The sequence below is a fragment of the Pleurodeles waltl genome, chromosome 4_2 (genome assembly GCF_031143425.1).
Source record: "Pleurodeles waltl isolate 20211129_DDA chromosome 4_2, aPleWal1.hap1.20221129, whole genome shotgun sequence".
NCBI classification, from domain to species: Eukaryota; Metazoa; Chordata; class Amphibia; order Caudata; family Salamandridae; genus Pleurodeles; species Pleurodeles waltl.
In genome coordinates, this window is record NC_090443.1 from 677,790,156 (window position 1) to 677,815,345 (window position 25,190).

The following is a 25,190-nucleotide window of genomic DNA, read 5'->3' on the forward strand; positions in this document are numbered from 1 at the left end:
TATAGTGAGGTTAGGGAATTTGACAATTTTGGGGTCAAGGCGTTTGGGGACCTACAGGAGCAGTATGGCTTAGAGCGAAGGGACTTCTAATACCTACAGATACAAGATTTTCTCGCAAGGAAAACAGGGGGTGTGCAGGGATTTAGAAGTAATCAACTGCTGAATGACATCTTGGCCAACCCCAATATAGCAATCAGGTTGATTTACCCATTATTGCTGGCAGAACAGCTTGACGATTTAGAGAAGAAAAAGGGGAGGTGGAGAGAGAAGCTAGTGGATGGGAGTAATAACTTTAGAAGGTCACTAGAGCTGGGATACACTATCTTACTCTCCTCTTCCCTGCAAGCACAACATTATAAGACCATGTTTGACCTGTATCACACTCCAGCTCATCTCGTCAAATGGGGGAGCTTGTCAGGAATAAACTGTCCAAGATATGGGATATATGGAACAGACATTGTACACATGATGGCTACATGTGGGAACTAATGTCTTTGAGGGAGGGTATTCAATCTGTCTTGAAAGGGGTTCTGGGATATGATCTGGCTCTTACCCCCGAGATCATGGTCCTAGGGGTCACTGGAGAAGTGGGTGGTCCACATAGAGCATTTATCTTTGTGGCCATGGCAGTGTATCGAATATGTATATCATCTGCATGGTTGAATGTCTAGATTGCTGTCTGTATATCATTTGGAGATGGCACTGTACGAACGCAAGGGGAAACGCGGTAGGAGGAAAGGGAAGGCAATATGGGGGTCATTCCAGGACTGGATCCTGGCTCATAATGGTTAATGTTCAAATTCAACCCAGACTATCCTCCCCAATTTAAACATTTGGAAATCTCTCCTCGTCTGGATTAGTCGGGCTGCTGAGCTTCCCATTATTTGGGTGGTACTTTTCTTCTAATGTTTTTTTTTTCTTTGGTCTGAATTTCTTTTATTTGGTGTAAAGTGATGTAAGAGTACATTCGCTGTATGATTCCTTTTCAAGAAATAAATATTTAAAAAAAATAATTCAACCACCAACTATGTCTAACTGGAATGAGATGGGGAACACATGAGAAAGAAGTTCAATGAATGGGGAGATGGGGAACACACGAGAAAGAAGTTCAATGAATGCAAAGTGTGTGGTATCAAGGTACATTGAATTCAACCACCAACTATGTCTAACTGGAATGAGATGGGGAGAGATGGCTGGTGACACATGAGAAAGTCAATTCAATGAATGGAACGTGTATGTGGTATCAATGTACATTGAATTCAACCACCAACTTTGTCTAACTGGAATGAGATGATGGGGAGGTGGGGAGGGATGGCTGGTGACACATGAGAAAGTAAATTCAATGAATGGAATGTGTGTGTGTCTCAGGGTACATTGAATTCAACCACCAACTATGGGCCATATTTATACTTTTTGACGCACAACTGCGCCAACGCAGTTGTGCATCAAAAATGTTACTGCCGGCTAACGCCATTCCAATGCGCCATGTGGGCACCTTATTTAAGGAAAGACGTTAGCCGGTGCTGCGGACTGGTCTGAGTACAAACAAAATTACTCACACCAGGCAGCGCCAGCGTAGGGGAAAATGGGGGTTGTGCATCACAAAATGGTGCAAGTCAGGTCGGAGGCAAAAATCATGCCTCAAACCGGACTTGCGCCCTTTCTTGAAGCACAAGCCCCATTGCAATGACTCCTGTCTTAGCAAAGACAGGAGTCATGCTCCCTTGCCCAATGGCCAGGGGACTTCTGTCCCCTGGGCATGGACATTGGGCACAGTGGCATGCAGGGGGGCCCAAATTAGGCCCCCCATGCCCTTTAAAAAAAAAAAGGAATATATACTTACCTTAACTTACCTGCACTTACCTGGGATGGGTTCCCCCATCCATGGGTGTCCTCCAGGGGTGGGTGGGCTGGCAGTGGGTGTCCCTGGGGGCAGGGGAGGGCACCTCTAGACTCCTTCCGAGCCCACAGGTCCCTTAACGCCTGCCCTGACCCAGGCGTTAAAAAACAGCGCACATCAGGCTGTGCGCTGTTTTTTAAGGCCCACCCCCTTCTCTGTCAAAATGACGCTGGGGTGTAAATAAGGCGCACAGGCCTTAAAGTTATTTTTTGGAAGGAAACACCTACCTTGCATATCATTAACGTAAGGCAGATTCCGCCTCCAAAAAATGACTCACCCTGTGGAATTTTGACGTCCACGGGGTCAGGCTTCAGAGATTAAATATGGGGCAAGGTTTACGACGAATGTGCGTCAAAATGTTTGACACACATTCTGCGCAAACAGAGTATAAATATGCCCCTAACCGGAATGAGATGGGGAGATGGCTGGTGACACATGAGAAAGTAAATTCAATGAATGGAATGTGTGTGTGGTATCAAGGTACATTGAATTCAACCACCAACTATGTCTAACTAGAATGAGACTGGGAGATGGGGAACACGAGAGAAATTCAATGAATGGAAAGGGTGTGGTATCAAGGTACATTGAATTCAACCACCAACTATGTCTAACTGGAATGAGACTGGGAGATGGCTGGTGACACATGAGAAAGTAAATTCAATGAATGGAATGTGTGTGTGGTATCAAGGTACATTGAATTCAACCACCAACTATGTCTAACTGGAATGAGACTGGGAGATGGCAGGTGACACATGAGAAAGTAAATTCAATGAATGGAATGTGTGTGTGGTATCAATGTACATTGAATTCAACCACCAACTATGTCTAACTGGAATGAGATGGGGAGCACATGAGAAAGAAATTCAATTAATGGAAAGTGTGTGGTATCAAGGTACATTGAATTCAACCACCAACTATGTCTAACTGGAATGAGAGGGGGAAATGAGGGAGATGGCTAGTGACACATAAGAAAGTAAATTCAATGAATGCCAGTGCTCATAAGTTTGTGGCCTATATGTATGTGTTCCCTGTGTGATGCCTAACTGTCTCACTGAGGCTCTGCTAACCAGAACCTCAGTGGTTATGCTCTCTCTGCTTTCCAAATTGTCACTAACATGCTAGTGACCAATTTCACCAGTTCACATTGGCATACTGGAACACCCTTATAATTCCCTAGTATATGGTACTGAGGTACCCAGGGTATTGGGGTTCCAGGAGATCCCTATGGCCTGCAGCATTTATTTTGCCACCCATAGGGAGCTCTGACAATTCTTACACAGGCCTGCCACTGCAGCCTGAGTGAAATAACATCCACGTTATTTCACAGCCATTTACCACTGCACTTAAGTAACTTATAAGTCACCTATATGTCTAACCTTCACCTGGTGAAGGTTAGGTGCAAAGTTACTTAGTGTGTGGGCACCCTGGCACTAGCCAAGGTGCCCCCACATTGTTCAGGGCAAATTCCCCGGACTTTGTGAGTGCGGGGAAACCATTTTACGCGTGCACTATACATAGGTCACTACCTATGTATAGCGTCACAATGGTGACTCCAAACATGGCTATGCAACCTGTCTAAGATCATGGAATTATCACCCTAATGCCATTCTGGCATTGGAGACAATTCCATGATCCCCTGAGTCTAGCACAGACCCGGGTACTGCCAAACTGCCTTTCCCAGGGTTTCACTGCAGCTGCTGCCAACCCCTCAGACAGGTTTATGCCCTCCTGGGGTCCAGCCAGGCTTGGCCCAGGAAGGCAGAACAAAGGTCTTCCTCAGAGAGAGGGTGTTACACCCTCTCCCTTTGGAAAAAGGTGTCAGGGCTGGGGAGGAGTAGCCTCCCCCAGCCTCTGGAAATGCTTTGATGGGCACAGATGGTGCCCATCTCTACATAAGCCAGTCTACACCGGTTCACGGATACCCCAGCCCTGCTCTGGCGCGAAACTGGACAAAGGAAAGGAGTGACCACTCCCCTGACCTGCACCTCCTAGGGGAGGTGCCAAGAGCTCCTCCAGTGTGCTCCAGACCTCTGCCATCTTGGAAACAGAGGTGCTGCTGGCACATTGGACTGCTCTGAGTGGCCAGTGCCAGCAGGTGACGTCAGACTCCTTCTGATAGGCTCTTACCTGTATTGCTAGCCTATCCTCCTTCCTAGGTAGCCAAACCTCCTTTTCTGGCTATTTAGGGTCTCTGCTTTGGGGAATTCTTTAGATAACGAATGCAAGAGCTCAGAGTTCCTCTGCATCTCTCTTCACCTTCTGCTAAAGGATCTACCGCTGACCGCTCAGGACGCCTGCAAAACCCCAACAAAGTAGCAAAGACGACTACTGCAACCTTGTATCGCTGATCCTGCCGCCTTCGACTGTTTTCCTGGTGGTGCATGCTCTGGGGGTAGTCTGCCTCCTCTCCGCACTAGGAGCTCTGAAGAAATCTCCCGTGGGTCGATGGAATCTTCCCCCTGCAACCGCAGGCAACAAAAGACTGCATCACCGGTCCTCTGGGTCCCCTCTCAGCACGACGAGCATGGTCCCTGGAACTCAGCAACTCTGTCCAAGTGACTCCCACAGTCCAGTGACTCTTCAGTCCAAGTTTGGTGGAGGTAAGTCCTTGCCTCCCCAAGCTAGACTGCACTGCTGGGTACCGCGTGATTTGCAGCTGCTCCGGGTCCTGTGCACTCTTCCAGGATTTCCTTTGTGCACAGCCAAGCCTGGGTCCCCAGCACTCTAACCTGCAGTGCACAACCTCCTGAGTTGTCCTCTGGCGTCGTGGGACTCCCTTTTGTGTCTTTGGGTGAGCTCTGGTTCACTCCTCTTCTAAGTGCCTGTTCTGGCACTTCTGCTGGTGCTGCCTGCTCCTGTGAGGGCTCCTTGACTTGCTGGGCACCCCCTCTGTCTCCTTGTCCAAGTGGCGACATCCTGGTCCCTCCTGGGTCACAGCAGCATCCAAAAACCCTAACCGCGACCCTTGCAGCTAGCAAGGCTTGTTTGCGGGCTTTCTGCGTGGGAATACCTCTGCAAGCTTCTTAACGACGTGGGACATCCATCCTCCAAAGGGGAAGTTCCTAGTCCTCTTTGTTCTTGCAGAATCCACAGCTTCTACCATCCGGTGGCAGCTTCTTTGCACCCTCAGCTGCATTTCCTGGGCATCTGCCCACTCTCGACTTTTTTGTGACTCTTGGACTTGGTCCCCTTGTTCCACAGGTACTCTCGTCCAGAAATCCACTTTGGTTGCATTGCTGGTGTTGGTCTTCCTTGCAGAATTCCCCTTTCACAACTTCTGTGCTCTCTGGGGAATATAGGTGCACTTTACACCTACTTTTCAGGGTCTTGGGGTGGGCTATTTTTCTAACCCTCACTGTTTTTACAGTCCCAGCGACCCTCTACAAGCTCACATAGGTTTGGGGTCCATTTGTGGTTCGCATTCCACTTTTGGAGTATATGGTTTGTGTTGACCCAATACCTATGTGCTCCTATTGCAATCTACTGTAACTTTACATTGCTTGCATTACTTCCTTTTGCTATTACTGCATATTTTTGGTATTGTGTACATATATCTTGTGTATATTTGGCATCCTCATACTGAGGGTACTCACTGAGATGGTTTTGGCATATTGTCATAAAAATAAAGTACCTTTATTTTTAGTATATCTGTGTATTGTGTTTTCTTATGATATTGTGCATATGACACCAGTGATACTTTGCATGTCTCCTAGTTCAGCCTAAGCTGCTCTGCTATAGCTACCTTCTATCAGCCTAAGCTGCTAGAAACACCTTCTACACTAATAAGGGATAACTGGACCTGGTACAGAGTGTAAGTACCCCTTGGTACCCACTACAAGCCATGCCAGCCTCCTACAATGACTATACAAGCTCACTATTTCTGTGAGACGTGGGTAACAAAATAAACACTATACATTTGGGGTCTTTGGCATCCCATTAATCACACAGTGGTACCTGGGCAACCCCTATAATCACACTATCTGTAGGGATCTGAGCACTAATATGATCAAACACTATCACCATGTGGGCTAGAACATCACTGCATTCACACTATTGCTAGGGGGACTTCAACATCACTATAAAGATGCCCTCTCTCATTGAGTACCTCAGTTAGTACTATTATCATACACCATTCCTTTGAGGACCTTGATACCCCTATAATCACAAAGTAGCTATTTAGAACATTACTTATTCATATTATATTATAATCATGTACTCTGTGGGGATCTGGGCATGTCTATTTTCACACTCTCTCTGTGGGACCTGGGCATCAATATAACCACACATTATCTGTGTAGTAACTAGAGTGACTCATCATGCACTCCTACAAAGACGACCATATGTCTATCAAACTATTATCCCTACATGGACTTCATTTTGACAGTCACAGTTTCTCTACAGGTCTATAATTACTAGCTCTGCGGATGTGGCATCCCCATAATCCACACTCTGAAGACTTGAGCATGACTATAAAAACATACTATATATGTGGACCTGGGTAACACAATCACACTGTCTGTGGAGCCTGGGCATCCCAGTAGTCACATTCTGTGGAGACCAGGTATCATAATCAATCACAAACTAGGACTATGGGATCTTGAACGTCACTAATCACGCACTCTCAATGGGGAACTTGAATGTGACTATAAAGATACACCTCTCGTTGGATACCAAGGTAACACTAATCATACACCATTTTTATGAGGACCTCAATATGCATGTATTCACAATTCACACAGTAACTGGAGGAATGAACGTGACTTTAATCATACTGTCTTTGGATACTTGAACATTTATATAATCACTATCAATGTGGGACCAAGGCATTTATATAATCACACACTATCTTTGTGAGGACTTGAACTTGACTATCACCACAGCACTATCTTATGATTGCCAGTCATTGCAGTTTCTCTACAGGTCTATAATCAGTAGCTCTGAGGATGTTGCATCCCCATATTCCACACTGTGGGGACCTAGGCTTCACTATCACATTATCTCTAATGGATAGAAGCAGCAATATAAGGCACTCTATATGTACAGGGATCTGGCCTTCACTCTAAAACAGCATCACTGCAGGGCCCTAAGCTTGATTATTAAAATAGTGTTCACACAAGGACACAAGTAGAAAAACATTATGTATGGACTTGAATGTGCGTTTAGTCACACACCATCTCTGTGGGTATTTGAACATAACTAATAACATACTACCTCTGGTGGAGAACTTGATCATGAATATCACCCAACACTATCTGTGATGGGACTTGAGAGTAAGTATAGTTAAATGCAATATTTGTGTGGACTTCAGCATTAGGGTAATAATTTCTACATGGAATCTAGCATCAATATAATCACACACACTACCTCTGTGGGACCTGAGCATCAATATAATGACACCATCTTTGTAGTGACCTGGGCAGCAGTATAATCACACCAGCTCAGTGGAGACTTAAGGATTACTATCATCACACACACTGTCCGCTCTAGAACATTATCACATACCATATATTTGAGAACTATTATTGCACAGTCATGACAAAGAAGATGCCTAGTGGTGAAGGTAATGAAAAAGAACCAGGTAATTTCACCTTGGCTTTACTGTTTGACCACACTGTAGGATCTTGAGAATCTAAATTAACTAGGTTTTGTTTCCTTATTCCTTAAACCCTTCCCTGCCAAGGACGTAACTGTTACATTCTTGGCAGCACCTCTCAGATGCCAAGGACTTAACAGTTATGTTCTGGACATGGCCCACGGAGAAATCGCTAGTGCTCCCCCAGTGGGCCTTCCTCCCCCCCCCCATCTCCTGAGCAGGGATGAAGGGGGAATTGCTTCCCATTCCACCCCGACATACCCCCCCACAGTGATGTCTGATTATGTCAGCACGTGATCGCGCACTAACCTCAGAGGCCGCCCCCATCTTCCAGCACAATCGGAAAAGAAACTCTTGCATTTCTCTTCCAATCATGGGTTGGGCAGGCAGAGAGGCATGCCTCAGAGCCATGACTAAGCATTTCTGCAGCCCAATCGTAAAGTGATCAGGCCGCAGAAATGCCCACTAAACAGGGAGTTTTTTTTGTTGTTTACAACAAAGGGAAGCAAAACCTTTGGCATGGGTTGCTCACCTTTGGGGGACAAATTTATTTGCCACTATTTCTGCCCCGGGGCAGGGGCAGAAACCACTTAGACACCAGGGATTGGTGTGTGTTTGGTGGGGCAGCCCCTTGGACAAGGGTTGCTCCACATAGGGGGTACATTACTGTGGGCCAGTTCTGCTCCCCTTGGGGGCAGATCGGCCTATTTTTGTAAGGCCCATCAACCCCCGGGGGTAGGAAGGACCCACCAGAAAATATTATATTTTTTTTCAAAAAAAGGCGGTGTGTGTACAGCCACACGTGGGCAGATGGGCCAATTACCCCGATCCACTCCTTCGGAGGGGAGGGGAGGGGTAAAAAGCCTACTAGATGCCAGGGAATAAAAAAATAAAATTAAGAAAAGAAAAAAGTGTGCTGGTGGCTACCAACCATTATGGGCATGGTTCTATGGTTCTACCCCACCCTAAATTGAAGGAAGTAACAGTCTTTCAGACCTCCCTCCACACTAAAGATCTTATCCCAACAGCAAGCAAGAGGACATTTGATTTTTTGGGGTTTTGTTTTTACATTTTGGCCATGAGAGCTTGTCTCCCACAGGGAATGGTGAGGGCTGCAGTTTTAGGACTTTGGGACGCTGGCATGTAGAAAAATCTATGAGACCTAGACACATCTGAAAACTAAACATCTGGGTGAGTCCAGGGTGGTGTGCTTCCCATGCACGCACACCATTTTCTTACTCACAATGCCTGGCAAACCTACAACTTTGCTTGAAATCACATTTTTGTGATGGAACCTTACTGAATCTGCAGGAATCAACAAAATCCCTACCACCCAGCATTGTTGCATCCATACTGATAAAAATTCTGCCCCACTTTTCAGCCTAAAACTTTTATTTTTAGTAACAAACTGCACTTTTTGACCTGCTTTGGTTTCCCCTTAATTTCAACATGTTTTTGGCTCTTCCCTATCACAGACACTTGGCCCACCTATACAAATGAGGTATTTTTATTGTGAGACTGAGGGGAACATTGGGTGGTAGGAAATTTGTGCCTGTGCGGTGATCCCACACATGTGGGAAAAATGATTTGTTTTAGCTAAATTTGAGGTTTTGCTGAGAATTTGGGGTATGAAAACACTGGGGGATCCATGCAAGTCACACCTCCCTGGACTCCATTGGGTGTCTAGTTATCAGAAATGTCTGGGTTTGGTAGGTTCCCTAGATGGCTGCTGAACCCATGACCAAAAACTTGAGTAGCCCCCCTCCAAAAAAAAACAGGGGGGTTTGTATTTGATAATTTTGATGTGTCCAGGTAGTGTTTTGGGGCATTTCCTGTCACAGGCACTAATCCTACCCACACAGGTGAGCTACCATTTTTATGGTGTGACTGGGGGGAATGCTGGGGGGAAGGAAGTTTGAGGCTCCCGTCAGATTCCAGAACTTTGCAACACCAAAATTTGAGGAAATAGTGTTTTCTGGCCAAATTTTGAGGTTTGCAAAGGATTCGGGGTAACAGAACCTGGTGAGAGCACCACAAGTTACCCCATCCTGGGTTCCCCTGGGTTTCTAGTTTTCAAAAATGCACAGGTTTGGAAGGTTTTCCCAGGCAAAAAACAAAAATCGGACTTATTTTGTTATCTTAGACCTTAAAGATCAGATCGATCAATGCTTAGGCCCTAAGGTTAATTCCACAGGGAATTAAATATTTAATACAATTCAAAATTAGAAATTATACAGTCTAATCCCGATCAGGCTCGAACCCCTACCAGGTCAGTCTCAAACGTTGCCACTCTGGTGGCAAACCAACACGGTCCCGCTTACCTTTGAATAAAATGAAATCACTAATAGAGTTTAACAGCATCCTACATGCAATTTCTCGAAGATTCTCCCAAAAGGAAGTGAAACAAAGCTGCCAAAATTAATATTTCCTTCCGTACTGTACTATGACAAGTCATTACAAACAGGGTGAAACACTTAGCATGGTAATCGAACTGTTTAAATGATTCATAAAGTGGTTACATGCACCTACAAACAGAAAGCGGAGTTCTAATTAGACGTAAAAAAGTTATGACGATTATCTTGGTCATTATTTTTTCCAGTGAAGTTATGTATCCCACACAGCAGGTTGTTGAGGTGAAAAGTTGTAACGGGAGAAAAAAAAGCAATCGAAAAGTCAATACGGACATTCAAAAAAGCCGTTGCTATGTAAACATCCCCACTAGCTCCTTCACTACATAGCACCAAACACACAAGGACAAAAAAGGTTGAGAGGTAGTATAGCATTACCGATAAGTGTTGACGCTCTTCCTGGGAGAAAGAAGTTTAAAGAAAAATATGTAAGGAAATATCAAACATAGATACATTCCGCTGTACACGAGGCCCAGCGAACCTACTGTGCCACTCAGTCACAACTTTCGGAGCATCGTGACAGTCTCGCTGAAACTACTACACCAAAATATCTATTAATGAGACAGCTCCCCGGCCTAGGAGTTAAATACGCTCTAGAATTAAGTTTGTACAGAAATAGAGAATAACCCCCACATTACCTTAAGTACGATATAGTCGTCCAAGAAATCAGTCTGCAAAACAATATTAATCAATCAAAGATCTCCATGACATAGAACAGGAAAAGCTGTACCTAATAATGAATCTATTTAAACGCCTTCCATGTACAATTAAATAGTATTAAGTTACCTCCAAAAAACACGGAAACAGCCACAGCTCAAATCGGCAAGAGGCGCGTGTTGGTAAGCACCTGCTATATATACCTTAGTTAATGAATGGCACCTGTGAGTGTGTGTGTTTTTTACTTCCTTCATACCAATTAATGTTATATCCTCTACAGGGAGTGCAGAATTATTAGGCAAGTTGTATTTTTGAGGATTAATTTTATTATTGAACAACAACCATGTTCTCAATGAACCCAAAAAACTCATTAATATCAAAGCTGAATATTTTTGGAAGTAGTTTTTAGTTTGTTTTTAGTTTTAGCTATGTTAGGGGGATATCTGTGTGTGCAGGTGACTATTACTGTGCATAATTATTAGGCAACTTAACAAAAAAATATATATACCCATTTCAATTATTTATTATTACCAGTGAAACCAATATAACATCTCAACATTCACAAATATACATTTCTGACATTCAAAAACAAAACAAAAACAAATCAGTGACCAATATAGCCACCTTTCTTTGCAAGGACACTCAAAAGCCTGCCATCCATGGATTCTGTCAGTGTTTTGATCTGTTCACCATCAACATTGCGTGCAGCAGCAACCACAGCCTCCCAGACACTGTTCAGAGAGGTGTACTGTTTTCCCTCCTTGTAAATCTCACATTTGATGATGGACCCCAGGTTCTCAATGGGGTTCAGATCAGGTGAACAAGGAGGCCATGTCATTAGATTTCCTTCTTTTATACCCTTTCTTGCCAGCCACGCTGTGGAGTACTTGGACGCGTGTGATGGAGCATTGTCCTGCATGAAAACCATGTTTTTCTTGAAGGATGCAGACTTCTTCCTGTACCACTGCTTGAAGAAGGTGTCTTCCAGGAACTGGCAGTAGGACTGGGAGTTGAGCTTGACTCCATCCTCAACCCGAAAAGGCCCCACAAGCTCATCTTTGATGATACCAGCCCAAACCAGTACTCCACCTCCACCTTGCTGGCGTCTGAGTCGGATTGGAGCTCTCTGCCCTTTACCAATCCAGCCACGGGCCCATCCATCTGGCCCATCAAGACTCACTCTCATTTCATTAGTCCATAAAACCTTAGAAAAATCAGTCTTGAGATATTTCTTGGCCCAGTCTTGACGTTTCAGCTTGTGTGTCTTGTTCAGTGGTGGTCGTCTTTCAGCCTTTCTTACCTTGGCCATGTCTCTGAGTATTGCACACCTTGTGCTTTTGGGCACTCCAGTGATGTTGCAGCTCTGAAATATGGCCAAACTGGTGGCAAGTGGCATCGTGGCATCGTGGCAGCTGCACGCTTGACTTTTCTCAGTTCATGGGCAGTTATTTTGCGCCTTGGTTTTTTCACACGCTTCTTGCGACCCTGTTGACTATTTTGAATGAAACGCTTGATTGTTCGATGATCACGCTTCAGAAGCTTTGCAATTTTAAGAGTGCTGCATCCCTCTGCAAGATATCTCACTATTTTTTACTTTTCTGAGCCTGTCAAGTCCTTCTTTTGACCCATTTTGCCAAAGGAAAGGAAGTTGCCTAATAATTATGCACACCTGATATAGGGTGTTGATGTCATTAGACCACACCCCTTCTCATTACAGAGATGCACATCACCTAATATGCTTAATTGGTAGTAGGCTTTCGAGCCTATACAGCTTGGAGTAAGACAACATGCATAAAGAGGATGATGTGGTCAAAATACTCATTTGCCTAATAATTCTGCACTCCCTGTAGTTGAGCAAGTGAGTGGGTATTTGTGCAAATTCTTAATGGTCCTGAGATGCTCCTTTCATCTAGTTTCAATTTGCACATGGTGGAACATTATATAGATACTTTTGGAAGTGTTACAACAGATGAGTGTAGCAATACACGATTGATACTCTTTAGTTACATCTACAAATATCTTGTCATCAGATACATGTTTACAACATATGCAGTTCCCACAATTGAAGGACCCTTTAGGTAGTAGTCACATCAGCCAGCTTGTTTTTAGTACTCCTGGGGTTGTAATTAATAGTGTCACTAGGGATAAGTAATGTGCAATTAATGTGTGTGTGCCTTTCTTTACGTTATTGCAGGTTGATTTAGTTGGTAACAGGCTTTTGAGAGCAGGCTCCACAGTTAAAACATCCCAATATTTATGTAAGCTGTTATAGATTCTTCTATTGTCATTGCTTTAAATCGCGATAAATCTAATCTCATTGTTGGTGTTTTTATATGCTGTTAGAAGAGCCCATAGGACAATTACACATTATAGTTACCTTAGGGCACAAGTAATAGTTACTTGAGATAACTCTATGGCTGCTGAATTTCTATGGTTTGTGTGTGTAAAATCTGAACATAAATATGTCTCTGCAACTTTTGTTTTTTGAGGTAATATATATAGTATATTCACCAAAAAAACAAAGATTACAGGGACATTATATTTAAGTTGACATTTCATCCATACAAAAACATAAAATTTCAACGGTTATGGTTATACTGTAGCTTTTGTTATGTTAAGAACCTATAACTCCTTGTCTAAAGTTCCTTTCAAGCACAAGTTATAGTTTCTTCAGATAACTATTGCTGTTAGACCTGGCATCCTTAGTGTGGTCTCCCCTCACTTTTTGCCTCTACTTCCTAGGTTGTTGCTGTGTGCTGGACTCTGCTTTTGCTGTTTTTGTTACTCTGGGCACTTTACCACTGCTGACCAATGCTAAAGTACAAGTGCTCCCTATGTGAAATTGTATGTGTAATTGGCTTTTCCATGATTGGCATATTTGATTTACTAATAAGTCCCTAGTAAAGTGCATTAGAAGTGCATAGGGCCTGCAAATCAAATGCTACTAGTGTGCATGCAACAATGATTGTGGCACCCAAATGAGTAGCCCTGTAAACATGGCTCAGACCTGGCACTGCAGTGTCTATACGTGCATGTTTATCAGTGGCAATTTGACTTGGCAAGTGTACCATTTGCAGGGCCCAAACCTCCTTTTTTTATACATGTAAAGTCCACCTAAGGTAGGCCCTAGGTAGCCCCATGGGCAGGGTGCAGTGAATGTTAAAGGTGGGACATGTACTAAGGTGTTTTACATGTCCTAATAGTGAAATACTGCCAAATTCGGCTTTCACTTTTGCAAGGCCAATCTCTCTCATAGGTTAACATGGGGGCTGTCTTTAAATATCCTTACAGTGCAGTTTCCCTTTGAGAGCAGACAAAATGTGGAGTTTGGGGTCTCTGAACTCACACTTTAAAAATACATCTGTTAGTGAAGGTGGTATTTAGATTGTTAGTTTGAAAATGCCACTTTCTAAAAAGTAGGCATTTTGTTTCTTTAACCATTCTGTGACTCTGCCTGCTTGTGGATTACCTGTCTGGGTCAGACTGACAGTTGTGCTGTTTGTGAATCTCCTCTATACAGTGACACAAAGGGAGATGGGGTGTAGCCTGCATATCCTGGTGAGCCATCTGGGCCAGAGTAAAGGGAGGAGTGGTCACTTCCACCTGAATGGGCTGTGCCTGCTCTCACACAATGCAGTTTCTAGCCCTCTGTTGTGTGTCTGGGGCCTGGCCTGGCAAGGCAGGACCCTGTAAGCAACAGCGACTTTCCTTTGAAGTTTGCCTACTTCAAAGACAGAAAGGGGTATAAGTAGTGGAATCAAAACCCCAGACTTTTATATCACTTGTGGAACCAAGAGGTACCGCTGCTGTTAGAAATGGGGTCTTTGGTTGGCAGTCAGGTTACCCCCTGTCCAAGCAAGGACCCTCATTCTAGTCAGGGCAAACGTGGAACACACCTGGTTAACCTCCGCTCAACCTCTTGGTAGCTTGGCATGAGCAGAAAGGCTTAACCCAGAATCAATGTGTAAAATATTTGTACCAACACACACAGTAATACAGTGAAACACTACCAAAATTAACACCACAACGGTTTAGAAAAATAGAAACTATTTTATCCAAATAAACAAGACCAAATACAATGAAAATCCACAACACACAGTTCAAAATAAGACGTTAGAAATTATAAACACAAAAATAGTGCCTAGAAGCACCAATACTGCAATTTGTTGTTAAGCAGTGTTGTGACGGAGTTGTTTCCCACAATGCAACATCACTGGTGCCGTTTACAAATTCATATGGACCGCAGGTACAGTACCTTAGCAAAAAGTGAGGAAAACAGGCTGGCGCACGGAGTCGGGAAGTGAGGTGTTGCTGAATCCAAGGTGGCGTCGGTTCAGGTGCTGCGGGGCACAGGAGCAGAGGCATCGCGAAGAGGCGTCGGGTCCCTTCTGCAGAGTGGTAGAGGTGAGGCGGCATCAGTTGCAAGGTGTCGGTCCCTTGGTACTTCCAGCAGAGTTGAAGTCTGGCTAAGTCACAGTACTGTGGGGCGACCTCACAGGGTCGAGCTCACGTCAAAGGGTCACAGGTGCCGCGACAGAGTCGGGTGTCATGAACATCGGTGTTACGACACTCTGATCTCAGCAAAGTCATGCATGATGAGCAGCTTTGGTGAGGCCTGCAGAGTCATTGGGTCATCGCGCTTCTGTGAGATCCGCGGCTTCAGGCGCAGGCAGCATCTCCGGTTCTGTGCATCAGCGATCTTAGCAAAGTTGCACAGCATTGTCCAGCATTGTTTCACAGGATTTCACCAGAAATTAACTTTTTTCCCGCAAGCTAGAGTTCACAGCATGGAAACTCAAAACTGAATGGTGAGGCCTTTGCTGTCCCTGAAGCTTCAAAACAGGAGGCAAGCTCTACTCCAAGCCCTTGAAGATACCCCTCAAGCAGGAATGCACTACAAAGTCCAGTCTTTGCCCCCTTTCACAGGCAGAAGCAGCAACTGCAGGATAGGCCAACAAAGCACAGGCATGGCCAGAACTTCACCTCAGCTCTTCAGCTCTTCTCCTTGGCAGAGGTTTCTCTTGAGTCCAGAAGTGATCTAATGTTTGGGGTTTTGGGTCCACTACTTATACCCCTTTCTGCCTTTGAAGTAGACAAACTTCTAAGGAAAACCTCTGTTGTTCACAAGATCCTGCCTTGCCCAGGCCTGACCCCAGACACACACCAGGGGGTTGAAGACTGCATTATGTGAGGGCAGGCACAGCCCTTTTGGTGTGGGTGACCACTCCTCCCTCCACTGTAGCCCAGATGGCTCATCAGGATATGCAGGCTACACACCAGCTCCCTTTGTGTCACTGTCTAAAGGAGATTCACAAACAGCCTGGTGGACCTGGCCCTTTTTGCGGGTTCGTCCCAGACTTTTTGCCTCCTTCCTCCTATTTTCACTGACCTCTTGTTGTTGGCTCTAGGACTCTAAGCACTTTATCACTGCTGATCAGTGCTGAAGTGCAGGTACTCTCCCATCTAAAGTTGGTATGATTGGCTTACACCTAATTGACATATTTAATTTACCTGTAAGTCCCTTGTACAATGGTATCCCCATACCCAGGGCCTGTAAATTAAATGCTACCAGTGGGCCTGCAGTCCTGCTTACGCCACCCACAGAAGTAGCCTTTCAAACCTGTCTCAGGCATGCTAGCTGTGTCCCGTGCCCCCGGGACACTACCAGGTGAAGAATGGAGTGAGTGCACTCCTAACAGTGCCCCTGGGGTGAAGCACGCTGCAGGAAGTGCCCCCGCGGCTCCTACAGGCCTCCGCTCCCGATGCCTGGAGCGACTGCGGCCCAACCATGGCAAGGAAGGAAGCCAGCTCCCAGCGAAGGGGCCAGTGAAGAAGGCAGGAGGATCTCCCTGCCGGAGTCCTCCGCTCTACAGTTTGGCAGATGGAATCCTGGACCGGGGGGGTCCTGAGCTAGGAGGCTCACCCCCACCCGGCGTGCTGAGACCCAGGATGTGTGGTCTCTGGCCCACATAGTGAGATGGGGATGGCTGGAGTCACCCTTCTCTCCCCAGACAGCACTCCCCTGCCCATGAACCGGGGGGAGAGGAGAATGGAGGAATGGACCCAAGGTGAGGGTCCCAGTGTAAGTTGGCGTTCTAGTGCTTTTCTCCCCTCCCCCGGTACATTTTTGTGGTTTGCGGGAGCCTTCATTATTTAGGAAGCCCTATATTACGGGACAGGCCGAGTCCTCAACGGAGGCTCCTTCCCACCAGGGATCAATAGGTGTCTCCCCACTCCAGGAGCATAGGAACTCCTGTGGGCCATGCATGGCTGTCACCGACCCATACCTTTGTGATTGGTGATATGTCTTGGGTCTGATTTGCCATGTGCTCTCTGATGCTCCATATATTATCTGATGTGTTTGCTAATGTTATGAGCATGTTTGCTAATATGATTCCTATAACTTGCCATATGTTTGCTAATGTTCCTGTTATAGGCATTTATCCCAATATGTTTTTATGACTTGCCATGTGTTTCCTGATGTTCCTGGTATGGCCATTTATGAGAACCTTGTGGCATGAGCATTATTGTAGCAATGTGTTTCCAGACTACTGCTTATGTTGCAGAATAACAAGTAACCTGTGTGTTATATGTGACTACTACTGGTTGCTGCAGAGTAACAGTACTGTGTAATGTTCCGACAACTGCTTGGGTAGCAGGGTATTAATGGCATGTTGTGTTTGGTCTAATGATGTCATGTGCAATACAGATTATTGTTATATAACTTGGTGTTGTGTTTCCTTTGTGGTGGGGATAGTGTGTTACATGTGTTGTGTGTGTTGTGCAAATGCTTTACACATTGCCTCTGGGACATGCCTGACTGCTCGTGCCAAGCTACAAAGGGAGTGGGCAGGGGTTATCTTGGGTGTGCAATTCCCTTGTCCTGACTAGAGTGGGTGGATTCTGCCTGGCTTCGGTGCATACCACAGCCAACCCGAAACCCCATTTCTAACAGTGTCCATGCAACAATTCAAAGGGGCTAAAACCAAATCGCTTTTGTGGTACCTCACTTTAAGCAAACAGAAGGCATGGCAAGAGGAAGTCCCACTTATGCCTGAAGGGCTCTGACAGGAGGTGGAACACGGGTCCTACAGTTTAGGTCCTACAAAAAGAAGGAATCCCAAACATGTTTGAAATGTGTTGACTCTTTTTGCAGGTCACTGGATGATTGGGTGAAGGGCAGTAAGGTTTGAGGGGCTGTACAATTTGATTGCTTGGGAGCATTTGTATAGTCCTTGTTTTCTAGAGCTGCACTAGCCCCTGACTGACAGCAAGCGGACTGACCTAATGAAGCTTGCACAGGAAGTAGATCATTGGGAGATCATCAGGGTCCAGAGGAGGTATGGGGGAGAACACGCCAAGGGTGGGCAGGGTCCCTCTCAGAAGAATAAGGGGGCTAAGGTTAAACAGGGGGAGTTCTCTAAAGGGTCCTGACCTAATTTCCAGGGTAATGATTCCCAGTCCCCAGTGGAAAGGAAGCCTTGGTTTTCTAAAGGGAAACCTGCATAAGGGGGTACCCACAAATGTTATGCATGTGCCCAGGTGAGTCATGTGAGGGGCGCCCCTAAATGTCCCACGTGGATACAGTCACCCACTGGTGCTCAGTCACATGGTTTGGCTAGTGTAACGCTTGGTGAGGAGTTGGTTCCAGGTGGGTGGGAGCCAGATGAGATGACCCTTGTCTCACTAGTCCAGAGAACCCTTGTGCCTGAAAACATCAAGAAGTACCAGAAGTGGGTGACCATCAATGGACAGAGGGTAGAGACTCTGAGATAAGATACCAGATGTCTGAAGAGCAGATAGATCCCCATGTACTTCATCAAGTAGGTATGGTAGACAACTCAGAGCACCTGTGCAGAGTGGCACAGGTTCCCTTTGAATGGGGTGGTCTCAGGTGCCTTGAGAGTAGCTGTGAGTCCAACCATGTCTATAGATTGTCTGCTTGGCAATAACCTGGAGGATTTTCTTTGGAATCTACCAAGGAAGTGAGTGGGGGTTAACCAGGTGTGTTTCTCCTTTGCCCTAACTAGAGTGAGGGTCCTTGCATGTACAGGGCTTAACCAGACTGCTAACCAAAGACCCCATTTCTAACAGCCATCCTCTAACCTGCAGCAAAGTGAGGAAGAGCATATGGGCAGGAAAGACAGAAATAACAGCTGTCTCTTCCAATTGCACTATATAAAGGGTGCTGTGGGGACCGGAGCCTGGCCATGTGGGCTTGGGAAACTGTGTTTTCTCCAAGCAAAATCTCACACTCTCTAAAAAAGGACACACCAGAGGGTACCTTTATTTTTATTTAATTTTTTAAAGTGGCATCATGAAATGGTGTGCCATGGCCAGTGTAGGAACTGCTCCATAAAGCCCATAGAGAGGCTAAAATGTGCATATTGCTTTGGTAGCGCTACAGAAGGTGAAGGGGCAACATCAAAGGAATCAACTTTGTGCATCAGGGCCATGGTCCCTGGGTAGGTCTGTAATAGGTTCAAGCAACACAAGAGAGGTAATGTTTTTATTCAAAGGAGTGTTGGAATGCTAGATGGCAGAAATTTAGTGGAGCCTTGCTGATTCTAGAACCTTTGCACGTAGAAATGGGAGGAGAATGCATGATTAAAGCCAAAGCTTGGCCTTTGCAGGGCTTTTAGGGCAAGTAAGCATCGGGATCCACACAAGTTACACCATCCAAGATTTTCCCCGGTTCTCTAAGTTTCTGAAATTCACTGAGTTCAGTTGGTCTCTTTGCGGTTAGCTGACCCACAGCTGCAATCATGCATTCTATCACCCCGGCATCACTTGCAATGGGGATAGGAATGCTCTAGTTCTCGGGGACAGAAAGTCTGTTGGGACTTTGAGGGCTTTTGTTTAAAAATAAAACCTTGCATCCAGTGGGCTTTCAGCCCCAAGGGCAGATTGGGTTACATCTTCTATCTCCCACCCAAGGGGAGAAACATAGTTGAGGCTTGGAAGGTGAGAATGATTGCTCACTGTGGGTCAGCACCCATCCTATTCTCATTAATCCTCTTAGCTGCTAGGCCTCCCCCGTGCTGAGCCCTTCTTTAGCTATTTGGGGTAGTTTGTACTTAGGCCGTCATAACGTTTTGTCCATATAAGCTATCCACGCCAAATTTGTGTCCTTTTTTTCCAACATCCTAAGGATTCTAAAGGTACCCAAAGTTTGTGGGTTCCCCGGAGGAGACCAAGAAATCACCCAAAATACAGCAATAAGTTAGTTTTTTTCAAACAAATGGGGAAAAAGACCTGCAGAAGAAAGCATGTGTTTTTTTCCGCTGGAAATTGGCATTAACAAGCGGTTTGTTGTGCTAAAAGCACTAGCTTCGCAGCTTTCAAGACAGGCAGACTTGAATCAGAAAACCACATTTTTCAACACAATGTTGGCATTTTACTGGGATATATCCCATTTTTACTATTTTTGTGCTTTTAGCCTTCTTCCAGTTAGTGACAGAAATGGTCATGAAACCAATGCTGGATCCAGGACAGCTAAACAATTCTGAAAAGTAGACAAAATCTGAATTCAGTTAGGGGTCAGTTTTGTATATCCTACAAGGCTTTCCTACAGAAATAACAGCTGAAATAAAAAATATTGAAAAATATTCTGTAACCTTTTTCTTTGATGTCATATTTTCAAAAGTAGTATACCGTTATGTCTGCTGGACTCTTCTGGTTGTGGGGATATATAGGGCTTATAGGTTCATCAAGAACCCTAGGTACCCAGAGCCAATAAAGGAGCTGCAGCTTGCAATGGGTTTTCATTGTATACCGGGCGTACAGCAATTTGTTTTGTGAAATATGAAGATTGAAAAATAGGTATCAAGGAAACCTTTGTATTTCCAAAATGGGCACAAGAAAAGGTGTTGAGAAGCAGTGGTTATTTGCAAATCTCTGAATTCTGGAGTGCCCATACTAGCATGTGAATAACATGGCATTTCTCAAATAGGCGTATTTTTTACACACTATCTTACATTTGTAAGGAAAAAATTTAGAGAAAGACAAGGGGTAATAACACTTGTTCTCCTATTCTGTGTTCTGACTTCTGATAAAAATGGTACCTCACTTGCGTGGGTAGGCCTAATGCCTGCAACAGGAAATGCTCCAAAACACAACATGGACATATCACATTTTCCCAAAGAAAACTAACCAGTTTTTTGCAAAGTGCCTAGCTGTGGTCTTTGGCCTCTAGCTCAGCCGGCACCTAGAGAAACCTACTAAATCTATACATTTTTTAAAACTAGACATCTAGGGGTATTCAGAATGGGGTGACATATGGGGCTCTCGCTAGGTTCTGTTACCCAGAATCCTCTGCAAACCTCAAAATTTGATAAAAAATACACTTGTCCTCACATTTCGGTGATAGAAAGATCTGGAATCTGAGAGGAGCCACAAACTTCCTTCTACCCAGCATTCCCCAATGTCTCCCGATAAAAATGGTACCTCACTTGTGTGGGTTGGGCTAGTGCTCGCAACAGGAAATGCCCCAAAACACAACATGGACACTTCAAATTTTTACATTGAAAACTGATGTGTTTTTGGGAAAGTGCCTAGCTGTGAATTTTGGTCACTAGCTCAGCCTGTACCTAGGGAAACCTACCAAATCAGTGCATTTTTTAAATCTAGACACTTAGAGGAACCCAAGATGGGGTAACTTGTGACACTCTCACCAGATCCGGTTACCCAGAATCCTTTACAAACCTCAATATTTGGCCAAAAGAAACACTTTTTCCTCACATTTCTTGTGATAGAAAGTTCTGGAATCTGAGAGGAGCCACAAATTTCCTTCCACCCAGCATTGCCCCAAGTCTCCCAATGAAAATGGTACCTCACGTGTGTGGGTAGGCCTAGTGCTCGCAACAGGAATAGATCACACAATGTTGGTCCTTCCATGAGGGCAACTGTTGACCCTGGGGTAATCCATTCCTGGCGCAGGCACTAGGTACAGGCACTAAAGTGGGGTAGCGTTTATATCAGGACAGGTGGGGAAACACTGGGAGGTAGGAATTGTGTGGATCTCAGCATATTCCTGCCGTCCGTGTGACAGAAATGTAAGAAAAAATTGAGTTTTTATTCATCATTTCACATTTGCAGGGTATTCTGGGTAAGAAAACTTTGGGGAATCCACACAAGTCACACCTCCGTGGACTCCCTCGGATGTCTAGTTTCCAGTAATGTCTGGGTGTGGTAGGTTTTCCTATAAAGCAGCTGAGCTCAGAACCAAAAACGCAGGTGCCTGCCTTACAAAACCAGGTTGTTTTGTGATAGATAATTTAGATGTCTCCACAATACGATTTGGGCGGTGGAATTTGGGGCTGAACTAAATTGGGGAGCTCCCAAGAGAGCACTCTCTCTGTGCTTGGCGCTGCATGCACCTGATCTCTGGGTTGGGCTAACCCGCTATTGTCCCGCTGCACAGACTGTGCTTGCGAATGGACAGCAGGACTGTCCTCATCACCTCCCTCATAATCAATAGAAGAGGAGTTATCGAATGGGACTCCTCTGACTGAAAAATCACTCCCAGAGTGCCATTGTCCTATCCCTCAGATGCTGTCTCAGTATCTCCTGTCTCAGTCTCTGATCCTACGTCAGAGTCCTCTATAACCCAAGTGAGAGTTGAGCAGCCGTCATCCAACAAGATGCCATCTCTGCTACTGGCTAAATTGTTGCTCTAAAATACTAGCCTGCGTAGACAGTCACAAAATTGGTGGTGGGTGTGTGTGATATGTGCAACAGTAGAGGTCACCTTACTTTCGCTTCTTCCCTCAATCAGCACATTCTTTCAAGAGACTCAAAAAAGACACACTATTACTTCACTTTGTCACACACCAATCGTCACTATCTTGAGCGCCCAGTCCAACAATCATTATTGGTGCTCCAACTCCCATGACCTCCTCCTTGGATTCCCTCACTACCACACAGCAAAAGTGCCCTTCATCTCTCCATAGTCCCCCACTCATACATTTCATTTGTATTATAGCGCAGGCAATGGATGACTTTACTATTCTACTCAGCTATTTACATAAAACACAGATTTGATCTTTGCAGTAGGCATATAAACTTTCTGCACTACTGTATGGCATCAAAAATGCCAATAGACAAAAGTCTGATCCTTTTGTAGCAGAAACATAATCATAAGACTTAGTTGACTTTTTTATTGCTTCCCAAAAGCTACAGTTGAAATGCCAAAAGTATGTGCATTGCTTTGAAGATGCAAGCTGCAACTGCAAGACAACTATAACTATATATATATATATATATATATATATCACTTTTATATGTGGGGGTGGTTTTCCTGGGGGGCGATCGCAGCCACCAGGGAAACCATATATGCATTGACAAAAGTGATCGCAATGTATATATATATATATATATATATATATATATATATATATATATATATATGTAATATCCAAGAATGAAGGGATCCTTTGGGATCCAGATTTTTGCCCTGGCTGGCTGTTGTTTTCTTGTGATCCTGCATCTTCCAGTATATCTATATATGTATATATATATATATATATATATATATATATATACATATATATATATATATATATATATATATATATAGATCTATCTATAGATAGCTATAAATATATATATACATATATATATGTGTTTGTATATATAAATATATATACATATGTATATAGCTATATAGCTAGATATATCTATCTACCTAGATATCTATATATCTATATAGCTCTCTAAATATATATATCTTTTTAATAGCTATATATATATATATATATATATATATAATATAATATATATAGATAGATCACTTTTATATGTGGGTGTGGTTTTCCTGGGAGGCGAACGCTGTGTGTGTACATATCTATATAGATATATAGATAGATAAATCTATCTACAACTATTTAAAAAAATGATTGCCCCCACAGGGGGTCGCCCTGCTTATGAGCAACCCCTGTCAATTGATTTTTTTTAATTGTTTTTTTTTTACATATATTTTTAAATCCTTGGGGGGCGTGATTCCCCCAAGAGAAAACATACCTTTAAAAAATATAAAATAATAATATGCCCCTGGGGATGAGGGACGGCCCATTTGTTGAGGGAGCTGACCCCCCCCCAAATGAAATCCCTGGTGCCTAGTGTGGTTTCCTGGCCCTCGATCTCAGCTGTGCTGCAATCGAGGGCCAGGAAACCAGTTCAGGAAGGCCTCGTTTGAAAGGGGAGCGTCTCCCTTTCAAACAAGGCCTTCCCGAATGTTGGGAAGGCCATTTGGGGCTGTGTTCCCCACCATAGCAGGAAGCGGCCCCAAGGCCCCTTCCTTCTCCAATCGAGAAAACAGATAGTGAAGTCAGCCGTCACAAAGGGGCAGGTAGGGGGTTGGGGGGAGACACAGAAGATCTTCCATGTCTCCCGGGGTATATTTACATTAAAAAAAATCCTCAGGTGTGTTGCACTCGAGGATTCTTTAATCCCCTCCCTGGTGTCGGCCACTGGTCGTGACCTGCACCAGGGAGGTAGTGTGGGCGTCGGCCAGTGGCTGACACCCGCACTAAAGCAGTTAAAAAAATTATCTGTGGGTGCAGTGACCCCCAATGGGTGTAGATTTAGAATAACATTTCCTAACTGCCTCCAGGGGAGAAAAACACTGTTAGTTCTTTATGGGTAGGGGAGAGCATGAGGCCTGGAAGGGTTAAACCTATCACATAGCATAGGTTTTTGTAAATTATGTTATCCCTGGAGGGGCGAAAGAGTGTGGCACTCTTTAGTGGTGAATGGAAGGCCCGATGCCTGAGTGGGCATTTTTCTGAAAAAATTATCACTGATTTCCTGTGGGCTTTCTGTTCCTCAGGAGGCAGGGTGGGGGTACATTTCTCAAATCTACTCCCAGGAACAGAAAAAATGCGGAGCCCTTTATGCTGTGGGGCCATTGCCCTGGCCATTTTTTTTCAACAGACATTCTTGGCGTATATGGGCTTTCTGCCTCCCCTCCAAGTTGGCAGATTGGGATAAATACTCCAATCTACCACTCATTGGAGGGGTAGAAAGAATATCTGTGACTCTAATTTATGGGGCAGAGCTCATTGTCTGTGTGGACAGCCCTCACCCATTTTTTCAACAAATTTTCTCTGGTGTGTGTTGGGCTTCCAGAACCTGAGAGTCAAATTATTGGTAAATCCACCTTAACCTGCCCTCCATGGGGAATACTGCTAAGGCTGTTAGTGAGTAGGGTCACAGCCCATGGCTTATGCAGGTAACCCTTTCCTAACACATTTTGCCTTGTGTCTGGTGGGCTTTCTGAAAAGGAGACATTGTCCCAGTGGTAGTTTGTCACTTTCCTGCTTGGCTCATTGATACCTTTAGCAGCAAGTACCAACTGCCATAAGCTCCTGTGAAGTCAGCTTGCTGTTCAGACTAATTGTCACACAAAACAGTTCTTTAGGGCATTAGGGAATCTCATCCTTAATATTCTAAAATAGTTTTACAAGATAGAAAATCCTTCTGCTGGTTGCACCAAAAATAGTTTATTCGATGGTGCCCAAACATTTTATGTCCCTTGCACTGTTGTGGTAGTGCTGTGCACATTAAACCTTCTAAAAAGGGTAATAAGTTATTGGGTGTAAAATGATATTTATTGAATTATTATTTGGTAGCT